Here is a 6000-nt window from a genome sequence, read left to right on the forward strand (position 1 = left end):
AAGCTGCAAAGGGAAGGTACCAGAAGGGCAGAAGGGACTCATCAGTACCAGAACCATAGGGTCAGGCTGTCTTGGCAGAAAGAGTATCTGTCACCAGAAAATACAAGCTTTTGAGGAGATGAAATATAAGATGTGGACACTGAGTAAAAAGCTGAAAAAATAAACATGGATCCTCAAGATATGAGATTAATGTAATTGTTATTTATGGGGGTGGGGGTGTAATTGATCGATTTCCAGAAGAACAGATCCAGGACAGCTTTACAAATGCAAAGTCCAAAAACTTCACTGTGTAAGGATATACCAGAAATGTATCTGAATAAAAAGTTCTGAGAAAATAAAGAACTGAATCAAAGAAACCTGACCTTGAGGTACAAGGAAAAGTAAGCACAAAACTAAGCTATCTGTAAAAGGATCATTGCAAGGATACGTAACCTTTGAGTGCTATGGTTGGTAATGACAGCAATGGTTTACGTGAATGCTAAAATCCTTTGGCTGCAAATGAAAGTGTAAACTGACTGCCAGAGCTATAATGCAGGACGAGATCTGCAAAACATGAAAAAGGTATTTCTAACAACAATCTTCTAGGATTTTTTTCAACACTTTGGGAGTAAGCATTCAGTTCCAGTTTGTTTTTTATTTAGCTATAGTAAAAAAGGCTTTTAAGATGTTACCTGGGGGTGGGAAGCAGATAAAGAGAGAATGACCCAGAAAAAAGTAATACTATTTTTTGACTGAAAAATCCCAGAGACACAATGTTAAAAATTTCTTTGGGTTTGTGGTATATGCCATAAAAGTGAGGTTGTGTGAAACAAATGATCATGTGCTAATGATCAAAAAAGATACCCTAGAGCTAACACGGCATTGATTTATTTAATTCAAAAGATGTGGTGAGTCTGTGAACATGATCCATGGTTCCAAACAGTAAATTTATCCAGAGGTTTCCCTAGAGCCTGGGGATTGTCCCCCAGAAAAGTGTGCATTTCTGAATACTTAAACCGGGAGGGTTTTTGCTTCCAGAGGGAGGGAGAAAAAGGATGAGTTTGTCATTTTGCCTGAAATGAAAACAGACTGAGCAAGTGGACTTTCACTATGCAGCTGCAGTGCTGACACTTTAAGGGGGATTTACAAATTAGAATGTCTACAAAAGACACTTCCAAAACCAACCGAGTATTGCTGGGAAGCTACTCAATAGATTGGCTACATGCATTTGGGGCTGCATGTTAAAAAAAATTGATAAGAATTTTCCTTATGAAGAATTGAGTGGAATGGAACTGTGATAAATGCATTAAATTTCTGTTGCTACCAAGTATTACAGCTTGATAGAGTTGGTAAACAGGTGCTACTTTGATATCATCCTTATTGCAAACTAAAATTTTATTTTAAACAGCAGAGGTTTATTTGTGCTGTCTTCATGGGCTACTATGAAAATACACACAAACCCTGACTCACAGATAACTACACAGATCTACCTCTGAATTCAGATTCTGGAACAAGCATAGCCTTTGTAAGGTTGAGCAAGCAGATCTTGCAACTGCTACAAGTGGTGTAAGTCCTCTGTACAGAGCTATGAACTGCATTGATTCATTTGGTTTAAAACCACTGAATTTTAAAGCATCGTCATACTAAATTTATTTCATCTAACTTCTATGTATTGCTGGCTTCCAAAGCAAATGTGGCATTATTGTTATGCTTTACTTTAGACCTACAACTCAAATGTAAAAACCTTGTGGACTTTATAATTTGGTAGTAGTACCTTAGTGATTTTATTTCCAGCAGAAATTCTAGACTGAGATTATCCTTATTTTCATGATGAACCTCTTAATTTTTTATTTTTTTTCTAGAATAATTAAGAATATGATGACAAAGCCTATATATTTCCCTAACGGTTTAGCTTGAAACATTTTGTATTCTACCTCTATTGAAATGATATACTGTCAGAATCAAAAAATTCACAGCCCCAATCTGGAGCTGCAGCCCAATAATTCTTTCACACAGAAAATGTAATGTCTCTGCTTATATCCAATGTGGCACCCTACTTTCAAGATGATATATGTACATAACATACATCAATATGTGGAATATCTCTCTTTAAATTATTTTTTTGTGATACAATATTCTCTTCTAAATATTTTAATTCTGTAAAATTTTAGTTGGTTCAATAGAAGTCAGTCATGCTTTAACACTGGTCTACATGTTTATCGTTTAAACACTACTGCACTGATTTATCTTGAACTTCTGACTGCCTGTTATAACTTGGGTTATTGCAATGCTTTTTCTAGGGCTCTTGTTATCAAACAAATGTTGCTGTTGAGGATGTTGATATTTGGACAGCTCTTAGTGTGTTCTTTTAAGATGAACCAACTGTCAATGTTTAGACTGTCAAAATATTAAGCTTTACTGCATATTATTAAAGACAGTCTCTTCCAGGAAAATCTGTAATTAATATATGATTCTTCAGGTCAAAATATTTTCAAAATGAACGCATATAAATAGGCACTTAAATCTACATTTCTAAATCTAAAAAAAAAAATATCTTGACTTCAAAAGGAGCTGAAAATGCATATTTGCAGTTCCCTTTATTTCCAGAAATGTGTCTGCTTTTCAGTCAGGCACATACCTGTGATTTAGAAGCTCACATTTAAGTACTGACAAGGCATAATTTGACACACCATAGCTTTCTTCAGTGAATGTGAAACCTGAACTCAGAAATAAAACTGCTGTCTTGATTCACAAAAGAGTAGGTTAATTTGCAAAGAGATGTACTACAGCTATTTTTCTGTTCTGATAAAATCAGAAGTATGTAACTTTTAGCAAAGTCGGAGAACACACTAGCATGAAAACAGTTCTTGCTACAGGCAAAATAATTTTACTTTTGGCAGGTTTACAGAAAAGAAAGTCAGTTATATTTTCACCTCAGGTGGTTTGTGGTATCAAAAAAGGCAGTTTGTGCAGATGGAAACCTGTCATTACATGAGGACAAGCTGTTTGCTGGGGGAAATGGAAATATTTTGCTCTCTGTCAAACCTGTGAATATTGCAAAGAAAATCTGTTTTCAAATAGGAATACTCAAAACAGAAGCTGATGGTTTAATGGAGTTCTACTTGACTGGCAGAGTGGCTCACCAAACTGGTGACTGGCCAACTTGTGCTTCAATTATTACACAAAGTTATCGTAAAATTTCAGTGAGGAGTTGCATATAAAAAAACCAGTAGTGTGGACCTAGAGGTTCTTTCAAGTAGCCTCAAACAGATCTGGTGAGCCAAGCATTGGTGCATGCCTCTGGAAATGAACCGTCACCAGGTCAAAGACCCCACACAACATCTGCAGGAAATGCACCAGTTGTCCAGTCCGAATACTCTGGAGTACTTTATTCCTGCTGTAAATTGTCCATCATTAATGACTACTGATGTAGAAAGAACTATAAAGAGGGCATACAAACAGGTGGAGAGTTGCTAGAGAATTATGTGCAGCTCATTAGCTTTCCCCAGGCTTTCCATGTAGATGCAAATCAAGGGTGTGGAAGTACTGCCTGTTGCCACTGCCTGTTACCTATGTGTTTAATCAGTTGGAATCAACTGGTAGGTTGAAAGCAGTAGAAGCAGAAAGTCTTCAGTGGTGAATCTGAGGGCATCTTGGCAGGACTTACTAATACTACCTTTAATAGGGCAGAATCATCAGATCCAAGATTTACACAGATGAAGGTCACAGACCCCAGAATTTTAGCACAGTTATATATAAATCAGAAAAATTATCATGGGAAATTGATCCGAGCAGGAAACCTCAAACTCCTCAGCAAAAAATTCAGACTTAAAGCTAAATAAAATGCATGATATATAGCCCAGCAGTATACTCAGTTAAAAAGATTTATTTACATTGGACTGAACCAATATTTTTGAAGCTTTTCAAGATTTGGGCATCCTACCATTTCAGCTTAATACAATTTTAATTTTTTTTCCCATGCTCTGGTCTTCATCATCCACAATTCCCACAGCCCCTTCTGTGACAAAACCTGCAGAACAATTAGTTTATGCAGGGGTGGTAGGGATCATCGTCTGTACCTGCCATGCTGAACCCAACGCTATCCCAGTAATCCCTACATTTCTGCATGTCCACGCACATCTTCCTACACCAGCAAGTGAAACATACATTGACAAAGCTATAAGACCACTTTTGCTGATGCACAACAGCATGCTTATTACTTTACATGATGGACTAGAACACCAAAAAGCAAATTAAATTGACCTTCCACAGGGCACTGATGCAGGCCCATAGGATTTTACAGCAAGAACAGAGAAAACCAGTGTACTCCCATCTCTATCTGTTAAGAGCTAGGCCAGGCATAGTGGCCTCTGTGGGCCACCATAGGCTGCCTGACAATGCCAGTTGAGGTTTATAAATTGCAGAGAACACCTTCAGGCATTCACTGCACACAGAAAACGTGCTTCCACAATGCCATGCTGCACTAGAGAGGCGTAGCACTGTTTAGGAGAGAGGGTGTGTAAAGCAGTCTGGCATCTACCACAGATTCTTCATCTGCCTCTGCCTGGTATGGGAAGTGGAAAATATAGGAAATGGTTGCCTCTGATGAGATGTACCCCCAAAAATATGCACCATAGGGAACAAGACAAAGTGTAGGCCTTCTGGTCAGGTTTTTGTCATCCTTGCTGCAAAGGAAATGTGTCTGAAAACACGACTCGTGTCTGTGCAACTCAGACGTGACAGAAAACTGCATTGCAGAGCAGAGCTGATATTACCATCAGTCTCCTATAGCCACTCCAAATGATGGTATAGCAATGCAGGGTACATTTCTAAATAACAACCCGCTACCTTACAGCTTGTCTTGCCATTCACGGAGCACACAACATGCATCTGCAGCAGAAATACTAGACTGAAAAAATCTCACAGAAGATACTACCCAGCAAGTTTTCATTTACTCCTCGGCACCCAGGCAGAACACTTCCAGCATGAAAGAAACACTTAAAGCATAAGAAAAATCAATAAAGTGGTGAACTGGAAGGTCTAGCTCCAATGGATACAGTATCAATGCATTTCACATGAAGAAATTTGATGATAAGCAGATAAGCAAGGAGACAAGGCAATACAAAGAAAAAATAAAAAGGAAAAACTGAGCAGGCTGTCATGGTTAAGAGAGCTTAGAATTTAATCAAATTAGCAGAAATCCCAGTGAATGAGTAATATAAACCCTATATAAATCCATAGGCCTTGATTAGAATTTCGCTTTGGGTTTATATTGCCCATACCACCATCCAGGATGGGGTGACTGATCATGACACTGGGATGGGAAAGAGAGACTCAGTGGTACTAGCGAAAACTGCTTCAAGAAACAGCTGCTAAAGGAAGTTCTGAAGAGAAGATGCAACTTTGATTTGGTCTCAAAGAACATCCAGGATCTGACTGAGAATCACACAGTTAAAGAGCATGCACAGCATTGTGATCTAAAGGCCAAGAGACCTAGATACCATCTTGGTAGCACAAGGCAAAACCCATCACCTATTAAGGAAGACTTAAGAAATTAGTGCACATTCCTCTCATTTTTTGCAAACAGGGCAGAGCTGGCTCAGATAAGCAGGGAGTTAACAAGCACTGCATCTGCTTACCTCTCTTCTATGCCTCTAAACAGAAGTTAGCACCATTCCCAGGCTTCCTTTTGCCTCTCAGAGCCAGTTACAAGAGTCTCAGTGGCTGGCACAAAACACAACAAAACCACTGACCTCACTTGGAAATTATGTGCTGTACCACACACATACAGAGTTCTGAACAACAGCGATACAGATTTTCTGTAAATCACAAAAGGATTACAAAGATTTGCAGTCTAAACATACTGATGTACTGAATAAGTTGAGGAATTTTATACAATCCAGTGCCTGCCCCTAATAATAAATGGTGAGATCAATGCCCATTTTTGCTTGCCTCTCGTTTTAATAAGCTGACAAGGTTCAGCACAACACTAACCCAACACGTGTTTTGGCATGTCATACA

This window comes from Falco naumanni, chromosome 9, assembly GCF_017639655.2.
Source record: "Falco naumanni isolate bFalNau1 chromosome 9, bFalNau1.pat, whole genome shotgun sequence".
In the NCBI taxonomy this organism is placed as follows: Eukaryota; Metazoa; Chordata; class Aves; order Falconiformes; family Falconidae; genus Falco; species Falco naumanni.